Source organism: Protopterus annectens, chromosome 7.part0 (genome assembly GCF_019279795.1).
Source record: "Protopterus annectens isolate FY-2018-M chromosome 7.part0, PAN1.0, whole genome shotgun sequence".
In the NCBI taxonomy this organism is placed as follows: domain Eukaryota; kingdom Metazoa; phylum Chordata; order Ceratodontiformes; family Protopteridae; genus Protopterus; species Protopterus annectens.
In genome coordinates, this window is record NC_056739.1 from 935687335 (window position 1) to 935701118 (window position 13784).

The window sequence follows — 13784 nt, forward strand, 5'->3', positions numbered from 1 at the left end:
ATAATATATTGTCACCCAGAGAGGAGACCAATTTTCCATTGACGGGTTATGTTCAGCAATTCTCAATATTCTGTTAGTGTTAATGATCGAGTAGTACATTTTAAAATCTGGTAGATTTAGTCCTCCTTTGCTTTTGGGGAGTGTTAATTTTGGATAGGAGATTCTGTTTTTGTTGGGTTCCCATATAAATTTTGCTAGGAAGGTATGAATTTGTTTGAAGAATTTATTATGTATTGTTGCCTGTGATGTCATGAATATATACATTAATCTAGGTAAAATGTTCATTTTGATTATTGATACTTTGGCCAAGAATGGTAGTTTTAGGTTGTTCCATCTTTTGCAGTCTTGCATTATATTTTGCCATTTAAGGTTTACATTGTGTTTGTAGAAGTCTTTGTTACTCTGGGAAAAGGTGATTCCCAAATATTTAGTTTCTTCTTTAATTTTTATTGTGTTTAACAATGGTATTAGTGAGATGAGTTTGGGTGTTTTTAGGGGGAAATATTAGTTTTATTAAGGTTTAGTTTGTAGTTAGACATAGTCGAGAAATGTTCAATTGCAGCTATTATTTTGTTTATATCTGAATTTGGTGTAGTGCAGTATATGTTCAGATCATCTGCAAATGCAGTGAGGTATATTTTGAAGTTGTGTATTGATGGAGGATTGTGATATGTATTTTGTTTAATGTATAGAAAGAGTGGTTCTAGGTATAGGTTAAACAGGAAGGGTGATAGTGGGCATCCTTGTCTTGTTCCATTTTTTATTAGGATCCTATTTGACCATGTTTTATTTATATACAGAGATGTGTATGGGTTGCTATAGAGAGTTTGGATGATCTGAATGAAGTTATTGAGTATATTAAAGTAGGGTAGTGTTTGGAGTAAGAATTCTAGATTAACCCTATCAAATGCCTTGTGGACATCCACTACTATTGTGTAGATGTTGATATTGTATCGGTTAGCGTAGGATATTAGTACATCTAATGTTAATGTATTGTCACTAATCTGTCTATGTGGTGTAAAACCAGATTGTTCTGGGGAGAGGATTTTTTCTATCAGATTTTTCATTCTGTTTGCAAGTATAGAGGTAAATATTTTAGTATCTATATTTAAGAGGGAGATGGGTCTGTAGCTGTCGGGGTTTTTGGGGTCTGTGTGTTCTTTTAATATAAATATAGTTTTTGAGGCATTAAAGTGGATATCATTTATTTTATAGTTTATTATGTAATTCAGTGTATAGTATAGTAGTTTGGCTATCAAGGGGGAAAATGCTTTGTAAAATTCTGATGTGAGTCCATCCGGACCCGGAGCCTTATGCACTTTTAAGTGTTTGATTGTTGTAATAATTTCACTGATGGATATCGGCTCAGTTAGTTTTTTTTTGTTGGTCTAAATTGAGTTTAGGGAATTTCAGTTTTTGAGAAAAAGAGTTCTGTCTTCCTTTGAGGTTTGTAGTATGTGTGCTCCATATATTTGAGAGTATATTTGTTCAAATATTTTAATAATGTCTTCATTTTTTGTGTAGTTTTTGTCTCTGTAGTTTATTTCTGATATATTGGAGGCATTTTTGTGTTGGCAGATAATTCTGGCCAGAGCTCTAGATGGTATTTGAGCTTCTTCTGCGTAAGTGGCTAACATTCTGGCTTCATAGAAAGATATGTTCCTGGTTTCTAACATATATAGATCCCTTTGCAGTTTTCAAAGTTCTGCTTCTGTTTGGTTCTTAGGGTTATTTATTAGTTCTTTTTCAAGATGCTCTATTTTCCCTTTCAGTATATGCTCCTCTTTCAGGTGTATTTTTTTATAGTATGCTGCTTTTTTGATAAACAATCCTCTGATTTGTGCTTTAGTTGCACCCCATTCTATGTCAGTTGGTACTTGGGAGTTAATGATATTTGTAAGAGCTATTTTTAGTATTGCTTCTGTTTCTTTTATTACATCCATTTTGGGAAGTAAATTAGGGTTTAATGACCAATTATGACCCCTATTCTCTAAATATATCTTTTTGTCCCAGTTAATGTTCAGTGTGATTTTGGAGTGATCTGAAAAGAACCTGGTATGTATAGTTATTGTTGGGTCCATGTTAATGAATATGTCAGAGATTAAGAAGACGTCTATCCTTGACCACATTTTGTGGCATTGCGAATAGAATGTGAAGTTTCCTGTTTTATCTGCACTGTTCCCATGTTTAAAAGGGTCATGTAGTTTGAAATCTTGTTTGAGTTCATTAAGGGCTAATGTGGCTTGTTTATTATGTGATTTGGTCAGATTAGATTTATCATATTTTGGGTTTTGATATGTATTCCAGTCACCTCCAATCACTAGGTAGTGATCTTTAAATTAGTTTAAGGTTGGGTATAATGACATAAAAAGTGTTGTTGGCTATTACAGGGTGCGTAAACATTAAGTACCATTATAGGTTTTGGTATTGTAGGACTATTAAATGTTACATAGCACCATCTTCCCTCCTTGTCAGCTTTGGTTTTAAGTATTTTTTCCTTAAATTGTTTTTTAATTATTATGGCAGCCCCAGCACTGTTTGTTTTCCCCTCTGAAGCTATGATTTGACTTATCCATTTCTTTCTGCTAATTTCTGCCCATTGATCTGCAGTCAAGTGCGTTTCTTGTATTAGTATGAGGTTGGCTGTGGTTTTTAATGTAAGGTGTAAGAATAGTTTTCTTTTCTTCCTGTTTTGGAGCCCTTTAACATTCCATGATTCTATTTCCCACATTTATTTATTAGGTGTATTCCTTAGATATGCCATGTATATTAGTTTTGTTTTGTTAGTTTTGTATGTGTTACTGTGTGATGGTTTAAGAAAGCATCTATTTATCCCCATCCCTACACTGTGCCTAACCACTATATCCCTGGACCAGGAATAATCAGGGGGGGAGGATGAAGGTTCATTATATGGTTTACCTTTACGTCTAATCTTGGAATGTGTTTTCTTTTTAGATATAGATTTACTCCATAGTATCCCCCCTGTGTTACTATAAACAATGTGGACAAAGCTGAACAAACTAGTTCCTCAACAAACACTGCTATTTAATATCCCTAGCCTCTTCCAACATATTATTTATACAGTGATGGTATTGCATTTAAGGTACAGCATGTATTGCTTTTGTCTTGTGACTAATTCTTTCTAATAGTATTTTTAAAACAGCATATTAATATACATTCCTCAGTAAATTATAGCAATATGTGTACCATAGTAATATTGTTAAACAATCAATCTTGTCATTTTTACATTTTTCTCTCATTTGACTTCTTTTTCCTCCCCTTTACTTATTCAGGTTTCGGCCTTCTTTGGTGCCTATAGTGATGTTTTTCCACATCAATCTGTGTGGGTTATAAAATATATACTTGGCACCTATTTAACAGAAGTGAGACAAAAAAAAAAAAGAAAAACAGCTTAGCCAAACAGTCCTTCTGCTATAGTTGACATATTAAGGCTATATTTACATTATCCAAGGATTGTTAAGTTATTTTACTAATTTCCTGAGATTACTTCTCTCCAGGATCTTTTAACACAGTTCTAGTATTTACATAAAACATTTAACAATTTTTTCCCTTTTTTTCCCAATATTAATCTACGAGCTAGCATAATTCTGACAGTTTATTTATTGCCTATTATTTAAGGATGGAGTTTCATTCACCTACACAGTACTGGGTGTACTGTTTTAGTGAATGATTCAGTTCAACAGTACCTTATTTCTTCAAGGTTTTGCTTGCAGGCTGGTTGACATCTATGGTGCAGCTTTCTTCTTTTAGCTGGTGCAGATCAATTTTCATTTTTCAGGCAGTAAAATACTTTGGAGCTTGCTGAAATCCATTTTGTCTGACTGTTCTTAATGAAGCCATCAAAAGCCTAGGGGGACTGAATTTGCAAGCCAATATCCGAGATGGGAACTTCCTTCCTATATTCGTGCATCGGAAACAGCAGTTCATTTTTGGTTCCCACCCAGGCTGTACTTCCCTTTCCTGTGTTCCTCATGGCTCACATCAATGACCCAAGGGCCTAGACAGCAAGGGGAAGATTTCAGAGTTGGATCCCAGCTAGAGTGCTCGTGAATGGGGTTGTTTTTTCATCCAAGGGACCTTTATCTTTTTTTTTGTGGATTTATTTCACTTCTGAAGGTGGAATTTGCTTGAAAACAGCCAGGAATGTCTCTTTTGCCTCTTTGGGGTTAGCAGCCATGTATTTAACCTCTTTGATGTAAAAGATTAACTGATTTGGATATTTCATCTGTAATTTGATTTTTTTTTCTATTAGGAACCTGCAGTATGGAGATCGTAGTTGTCTTGCTTGTCTTATTTGTATTGAGAGGTCTTGAGCAAAGGAGATTTTATTATTATTCCAGGTGAGTGTGCCTTTTTTCTTTGCTGCCAGAAAGATTTTATTTACATCTTGGTAGTTTAATATTTTAATATAGACAGGTCTTGGTTTCAGTGATGTTTGCATTTCCCTCAGGGCTCTGTGGGCTCTCTCTATTGTTATTTGCTGCATTTCTTCAGATTCCTCTAGGAGGGAATTTATTATTTGCTTGATTGTTGGTATTAGATTGTTATGAAGTACAGTTTCAAGTATTCCTCTGATGATGATATTGTTCCTTCGAGATCTTGCTTCCAGGTCTGTTAATTTTGCTTTTAAGTTTTGTATTTCTTTGTCATGGGCATCCGTTTTTTGAGAAAGAGTCTATTTGTATTTCATTTTCTATTATTTTGGACTCAGATTTTTCCATTCTGGATATTATTTGGCTGAATGAGTCACCAAAGGTTTTAAATTGTAATGATAAGTCCTTTAATGCTTGCTGGATAGGTAATAAGGCAGATGTTATATCTTCCAGATTAGCTGGCTGGTCTGTCTTGGATTTATTTGTATTTTTAGAGTTGTCAGTTTGTTTAGTTATCTTTTGTCTTTTTGAAGTTGTGTCTTTCTCAGGTGAGGCTAGTACTGAGAATTTGGTCTTAGTTGTTGTTGTTTCCATATTATTTTCCTCTTTTGACATCTTGCTGTATAGTGTTTTACCAATCTTGCAGTCAGATGCAGGGCCTTAGTAGCACATTGCTTAAGCTGTTATTCAGAAATCTTAGTTAATCCTGCTGTTTCTGAGCTGAATCTGTTACTTTTTCTTCCTCTTTTGTTTGCTGGATGATATTAGCAGTAAATATCTACAGTTATTTCTGTATTATTAATTCTGCATTGCCTTCTGGGTTTGTTTTAATCCAGGGTATATCGAGACCTAGGTGATAGCAGTGCTCACAGAACAGCGGCCATTTTGAACTCCAACCTTATAGCCTCTCTTATGTAGGTGCTGTACTAGCTGTTCAGTTTCTTCATTGTAGCTTGTCTCATTAGTGCATAACCTGGATGTTCTAAGAAACTGTCCACTGATAACATGGGGGAATATATGTCCTGGGTGCATGCTAGTTCTATGTAAGAGATGATTTTTCCATCAATTCTTCCTGAATATCTATATGTTGCATATACTGTCTACTCCTCTTTGAAGTGTAACATCAAGGAACTCTACCTTCTCTTTTTTGTTGTTTTTTTTTTCTAGAGTCTGTAAATGTGCTTTTATTTATTTTTTTTCAAAAACATTTTTATTTTGTTTTCATTAGAAACATACGCAAATGTACATATAACAAATACAATAAAACAATAACAAAACTATTTACAATATTTACATTCATCCATGATAAACAATCATTTTATCCATGACACATTATCAGTATTTGTTCAAAAGGTTTTCCAATTTTTGCCATGCTATTTTTTTATGAGTAATGTTATGAGTTCTATAACAAATGGTAAGAAAAGACTCAAACAGTGGCAATTGCAAGAACTGGCCATAGTAAATTAATCTGAGATTTAGGTATTGCATTAGGTATAAGAATATTGAATAGGATTAGTGAGTTAGAAATATGACAGTTATCAGACCATAAAGCATTTACAAAATATCTGAAGTATTTTCAGTATTGCACATTTTTACATTCAATAGATCACCTAGTAAGATAGTTTCTTGTTGCAGATTCTTTGAGGTCCACTGTAATATTTCCTCAATAGTAGGATAGTTGTTTTCTGGGGGAATATAACAGCAAATAATATTATTTTTTTTTGTATTTGCTATTTCTGAGTTGGATCTAAATGATATTTTAGTAGTGTAAAATGTAGTTATGTGGAATTTATGTATGTGTAGTATAGAGCTGTCTCTAAATAGTGTGGGACTGATAGGCAAGTGTATATGTGAGTTTGTCTTTATGGAACTATGTCTGTATGGAATAAAATGTTTTCCAGTGGAGTGTTTGTGTGTATACAAGTGATGTTTGTTAGGTATGTGAGGGTTAGGAGGAGAAATCCTAAGGTGATTTGTGTTTCTTGTGTGAGTAGTAGTTTGGTGTAAGTGTTGGTATGGTTTATAGGTTGAGGTAGATGTGAAAGCATGGCTAGTTGCTGTTTTGTGATTGTTTAAGGCAAGGAGCTAGATAGTCGGTGTGGATTGTTTTAAGGAGTAGAGGTTACTGATTGGGTTAAGGTCAGGAGATGAGGGGTTAGAATAAAAGTAGGAGTAGTGGGGGTGGGTGGGAATTGAGCTAGGGTAGGGGAGCGAAGTGAGCCATAGATGAATGGAGTGGGGCCAACCAGACTGCGAGAGTGCAGAGCCAATCTGCATGCAGGGTCTGGTCAGAACAGTGAGAATGAGAAATTAATGGGTGTAAGTGTATCACAAGTTCCCTACCAAATTCTCTTGTAAATTTAATTAGTTTTTTTTTTTGTTCGTCTTTTAATGTAGAAGTATAGTTAATGAGACTATTAGATTTATAGTTCAATCAAAATGGCTGTAACTTTATTCCAGAGTACAGTGGCGTCAGTTGTTGCAAAAAACAGAAAAAGAACACTTAACTTACAGCGAGCACACTTCACAGAGAGGGAAGATGACTGCAGAAAAGTATTAGTGTGTTTTAAAGATGGCGCCGTTATCAGGCCCTTATATAACTTCTGTCCTATGCATTCCTAGTGGTGGAGGAGAGTAGGGACTAATTGCAGGAGGAGTCCTGTGGGAGTGATTGACAGGTCTCTCAGCCAGATTCAGGAGGATGGGCAATTCAAATAAAAATAATCAATCAATTAACTTAAGCTGCAGGTAAGTGATATGGAGAGACTACCAAGAGAATAGATGAACTGCAGTTAAGTAACTGGCAGTACAGTTCAAGGGGGAAACTAAAACTAGCACAAGTTAATTATTTCTGGTGTTACTTAATTCTGGGGTAGTGCAGTTTAGTTTGGAAGTATATAGCTATTGCCATACAAAAATAGTCTAATATTTATTTATTTATTTATTGCATTTGTTTACCGGGATAAGTCCACTGGGCCTAAAAGAGCCCATTTTCAGTGGAGGCCCGGGGAGAAAAGCTCCAACGAGATACAGAAAAAATATAAACATTAATTAGTACAGAAACTGAAACAGTGTTACAGATAGTAAATATAGTAACATATACAGAATATATACATAAAATCAGGAATCTAGTTTGTTTGATTACAGCAATATATACAGAAAATATACATTAAAGCAGAATTCAATGAATTCAATCAGATTGGTATAAACGGAGATCAGTATTATTGTACCAGAATCAACAAGTGAAGATAAAAATAAATATGGAGAAAATATCATCAGTCACTAGTAGCAAAAGACATAGGAGTTTAGTAATCATATAAGGAGAGTGAAGAGGTTAGGTTATAGAGCAGGAACATAGCCAGGAAGAGTTGAGATGATTTTTCAGCATTTGTTTGAAGGTGGCGGTGGTGCTGCCTGTGTTTCTTATAGAAGGCGGACTGGTCACAGATGAAACTGGGGAAAAAGGCATAGTTGGATGTAAAAGTCATAGATACAAAATACAAATTTTGGCTTGTAACTCTGAGGATGAGGACTCTGTTGGTATATAATTACAGGATCCAGTAGCGTGTCATCAACTAATGTCTGAAATGGGGTCTTACAGGATTGGAGTTAGGAAAACTGGGCTAGCTAGACAGGCCTCTGCAAGTGTGCATGCTTTAAACAACAAAAAACTTCAGTATGTGAAGGCAATAACACTAAGTCTTTATGTTGAAAGTTAAGACATACATTTCCTCTAATATGAAGAAAAATCTTGATTGCAGTGAAGGGTTATTTTCCCAGGAATTGCACTTAAACTCAGCAATAGTACTATTCAAGTTTGGAGGGTGGGGGTGCACCTGTGGCCTAAGATGTATTATCTTAGGTGCATAGATTGTTTCTCTACAGTCTGAGCTTTGGCCAAATTGGGTTTGTGTTGGTACCTACCTCTATTCCCCATTCCCATGTATTAGTAGGACAATGTGGTTTAAAGGCTTCCATTGATGGGAAATTAAAGCCTATAACTAGCAACCATGCAAGAAATGCTAAGGTGGTCTGAGAGACAGCAACTAGTGTTTTAGACCCTGATGGGTTTAGTCTGGTACCTGACTGCTCAACTCTGACCAAAAGTCACACTTGAGTGGATCTTTGATTTCCTCATGCAGTTGCAGGTGTGAACATACCAGCAGCTACCTGTTGTTCATGTATGACGCTGTGTACACATCATGGAATATCATTGACTTTATTTTTGTTACAACGTTAATACTTGTTTCAGATTCTCAATCAATTCTATTGATTTACAACTCTTGCTGGAGTTGACTTTTGAAAGTCCTTTTAGATGCTTTGTTACAAAGTATAAGATAATAAGAAAAAATGCAGTTTGGTTCTCATTAAACCATTTTAAGGTAGGCTGTGAATACTGTGTAAGCAGAAAGTACCATAGATGCAGTTAACGACCAATTAACGAATACACTCTGGCAGCATTTGGCATTGGCTTCCTTCCCAACTACTTAATTAAAACTATCTTAATGTATTCTTTTCTTTATACCATTTGTTCGTAGGCATTTTCTTTTCCTTTCTCTGTGGCTATAATGCTTCATAGTAAAGGATACTTGTTATAAAACTACAGACACAGGTGTACTGGCAGCAGCAGACCTTTTCTAACAAAGGTACAAGTGACTTGCAGATGCATGAATTAATATGCATGAATCATGTGTTGCATCATTTTATTTCAAGATTAGTTATATTCTGTTAAAAATGTGATTTTTTTCTTCTTCTAGGGGTGTAGGAGCTTGCTCCAATACAAAAATGTTTTTGTTTTATTCAGTCACTTGCTTGTAATTCATGAGCTTTTGTGCACCTAGAGCAACGATTTGTGTCGTCGTGCCAGAATATTTTACAAGCTTCAATATGTGGAAATGTCATGCCCTATCAAATCTAAAACAAGTTGGTCAAAGGTATTATATTTTATTAGCTTTTGTAGTAACTTTTGTGTGAATATTCCATTCATCAACAGTTTGTAGTGCAACTGTAATATTGTTTTGAGCCACAAGCTTCTCGGTGGTAATGTGGGCATGAATATGTGAATCAACCAAGCTTCCTGTTGTAACTCCACCACATGTACCTACTGATAACATAAAAGCTTTAATTTCCTGTGGAAAGTGCTTTAGCTTCTGGGAGACTTTTGACTTACAGAACTTCACCCACAAAAGGTACTTTGGAAATAATCTATAGTTTTCCATGGCTAAACCAGCTTTATTTCCGGCTTGCATTAAAAATGATAGAAATCCATCTCCAAAGACAGGCTGTGAAATCTAGTGAAAACTGTAGCTCAGCTCCTCCAGGAAGGACAGCACTAACCTTGTAGGACAGGAATTTCAAGTCACAGGTTGTGTATGTTAATGAACCCAAACATGACCAAATCGTATAGGATATGTTGTCCTATTACACTATGGAAAGCCCGAGGCCAGGTCATCTTTCTTAAGACCAGACCTGTGTCCCTTGGCCTCCTGGACTGTACAAAGAAGTTCTCCAACCAGTGGAAAGCAGCTGGTTGGTTTGCTGCCCCAGCTCTGTCCAAGGCAAGTTTACAAACTGTGGTCATGCTTCTGTTTGGACAATCATATGTGTTCGATGTGAATGTGGACAGGTGTGTATGTCATATTACACAGATGTTCTTCATGCTGATAGCTACTGCAGTAGCCTAAGCTATATGGGTTATATCCTGCATAGATATAACAGCTTTCACTGCATCAGGGTACCTTCACATGTGCAAATCATTAGTCAGCTCAAGCTGAACTGACTGAAAGGACAGGCTTGGGTATCACACCCTTCAGAACTTTCCTGCCACTAAAGAGTATGCTTCTCTGAGGTTTTAGAGGATAAGCGTTGGACTTATGCTGTTCCTTTGTTGAGCAGTTAAGTTCTCTTTGGGGGAAAAAAACTTCCATTATAAAAAAAAAAACACTTTTCTGTTTACAAAAGTTATTTTAACTCTAAGAGTTCCTGTGTTGGACTTTTTAATGAGAATGTTCATTTTTCCTGTTAGTTTAAAGTTATTTTAAGTATTTGAAAAACATTTTTTTTGTGGAGAAATTGTGTTTATTTTACTTGTGGGGGCTGGCTAAATTATACTGTGTTTTTTTTAATAAAAAACATCTTTATTAAAATTTTGTGTATAACATAGGTATTCTTATATTTATATAAATGTAAATACACCATAATGACACTAAATGCCAAGAAATGCATCATTATCCCCTTTGGGGAAAATGGAGTCCCCACTAATTATCGCATTAATAGCAATGTATTAAGCATGCAATCAGTCATGAGGGAAATGGACACCCAGGCTGATAGCAACCTGACATTTAACCACCACATTGCCTCCATTGTACGGAAAGCTTTCTACACGGCCTACCTCATAAGTAAAGGTATTTCATCCAGGAACAAGGAGGTCATAACATCCCTGTACTCCTCCCTTATCAGATCCATTATTGAGTACAGTGACCCCTTTGGCAGGTACCTTGCCAAGGACATGCAGTAGCTGGAGAGACCACAGATGTTCCTGACTAGGAAAATCCAGGGTCTCAAACACCTATCCTATACAGATAGACTAAAAGCCCTGCCCCTCTACTCAGTCTCATACAGACTGCTCAGAGATGACCTGTATCTGGCATACAAGGCCGTGTCAGACTCAGTCTTAATGGAGTAGCTTTATTTGTGTAAGTCAAACTCCACTCATGTAACCCATACGCAAGGCCTCAACTTGGCCTGTGACATTAATAGAACTCGTTGGTGAGATAGATTTGGGTCCCAATGACTCCCCATCTGTGGAATAGACTCCTTCTCCATGTCAAGCAGAGTACGTCACTAGCCCGCTTTAAGAGGAACCTGGATGACTGGATGGGAAACAGAAAATATACTTCTGGAATAGGTGCTGACTTTGTGGGAACATGGGTGAAATTCTTGGCTAAGCTTATACAGGCTTCCGGGCCAATACCCTAGTATTGTCCTATGAACCTATGACCGAAACATTATACCTTACAAACAGTGCCAACATAACTGTAGCTGCAAACATTATACAGCACTTTTATTTATTTATTTATTTTAAGAGAAAAAAATGACTTTTAAAGACTTTAAATTTATACAGACTTTTGTTGCTTGTTTTCCCAGTCACAAAAAAAGAAAAAGATAAGCAAACAGCCTTTGCCACCACAGCAGGCTAGCAATTTGCCTCACTCACAGGTGGGTGGTTCTACTGTGGACATTTGATGTACCTCAGACTACTCATCGTTTCACGGATCCCTCTGATGTAGCTTTTCAAATGTATCTGCTTACTTCTCTTCAAAACACACCACTAAAGAAATTCTGCTCCAGAACTCCAGTGTCACTATTAGACAGAGGCACAGTAAACTAAACCTTAAAAAGGGCACAGTATACTCAAATCAAGGGGTGGCATAAGCCATACAGAATTGGGCTAGGCTTATAATTGCCCCAGGGCAGATAGCCTAGTATGAACCTATGAACCTATGAACCTAATAAACACGTGAACCCAGTTGGCCTCTAGTAACTCATCACATTTACAACATTTACTTTCACTGTGTTTGAGTATAAGATTTATTTTATATGGAGTATAGAAACTCCTATTCATAAATTTCCATGTATACAATCTCCAATATAATGAAGAAGAGGTACCATATGTAGCATTCAATAACAATTTTTTGGATTCATCAGATATTTGTTCTCCATTAATCTTTACATAGTAATTCCAATAATCTGAGTCAAACTTTAGACTGTCTTTTCTTAACATCTTATAGATAGGTGAGATATTTCATTTTTGATTATCTGTCTTTTCAAGACACCTAATAAAAAGCTGAATCAAACTAGGTATAGATTCAGTCTCTAGGTTGATTGATACTCTCATTTTGTTTTCTATAAACTGTCATAATGACTGTATAAATAACCATCTTGACTATTATCAAAACTGCATAAAAGATATTTTAATTGTTTAATACTCTTATTTTCAATAAACTGATGCCAGAATATCAAGTTATTTTCCTTTAATTTTTGCAAAACATTGATGTTGAAAGAATCTAGGCAATCAGGGGAGTATGCTAGAGGCAATATAAGAAATGTAAATTGTTGAATGTTGTAATTACAATCAATTATATTTTTAAAGTTATTAAAAATTTGATTAATGCCATAAGAAAAATTATCAAACTTCTTATTAAATAAACAAAATTCATGTAAAAGCCAATGAACTCTACTTAATCCATATTGTTCCTTAAATTAATTTTCTATAGTTCTGACATCAGTTATATGAATCTCATGTATTGTTTTCCCTACCGATATATAGGTAGGTGTGATCTAATGAAATATGACATTAGTTATAACTGATTTGGAATAAAGATCTAAACTAGGGAATGCTATCCCATTACTGTTCCAAGCTCTAGTGTGCCATTTATATGCAATGCTAGGTTTTAAGGGGAACCATAAAAAATTTAATTAGCATGGAATCTAATTTTATAAATAAGTTTTAGTGAGGGGGTTAGTATATATGTTGATGTTCTTCTTTCAGCTTTTCCCAGTTAGGGGTTGCCACAGAGGAACTCCGGTCTGCTAATGATTGGCAGTAGATTTTTTACAGGTGCCGAAATGCCAGCTCGACACCCAACCTTCAAGGAAGGCATGCCCATTCTACGCATATCTTTTGAACACCACTCGACTGTGGGGAGGACATGCAAACTCCACACAGAAGGCACTCCAGCTGAGAATCAAATGGGAGAACCTCTTGCTGTGAGGCAGCAACACTACCACTGCACCACTGTAGCTTTCCTGAGGAGGGGGTAGTATCAATGACTGTATATAAAACAAAATTTTAGGTAAAATTATCATTTTAATTAAAGATAGACTATCATTTATCGTGAAGGACATGTTATTCCATATTTTGAATAGCTCACTAATGGTGGTTATTAAATTATTGTAGTTTAGTTTAACGGACTCTTTCCATGTACTCTTTATACTGACACCCGGATATTCTAATACATCATTCTCCCAATTAAACAGGCTATTTCTCTCTTAGGTTTTTGTTGATCTTTTAGTTAATTAGTAATGTCTTGGATTTATTATGATTAAATTTAAGCCCTTGAAATTCTTTCAAACTTGCTTAAGGTATTTATAATATCATGCAAAGAACCATTAATATCACTCAACGTTAACAACATATCATCAGCAAATAATTGTATCTTAGGACAATAGTCTTTATTAATTCAGAAGCCTTTTATATTTTACTTCTCTCTGATATATGTAGCAAAAGGTTCCACTGAAAGAGAAAACAATAATGGTGACAAAGGACAACCTTGTCTAGTTCACTTGAGGATTTCTAGTTGTGAGAACAGATATGATCCGATTTTCACA

The 13784-nt window shown here is 35.5% G+C and overlaps 1 non-coding gene across 1 annotated transcript; it reads left to right on the forward strand.

Moving 5' to 3' along the window:
• Positions 1–8421: 8421 nt before the first annotated feature.
• LOC122807355 lies at positions 8422–8595 on the forward strand. The gene has a single exon (XR_006365661.1).
• Positions 8596–13784: the final 5189 nt, after the last annotated feature.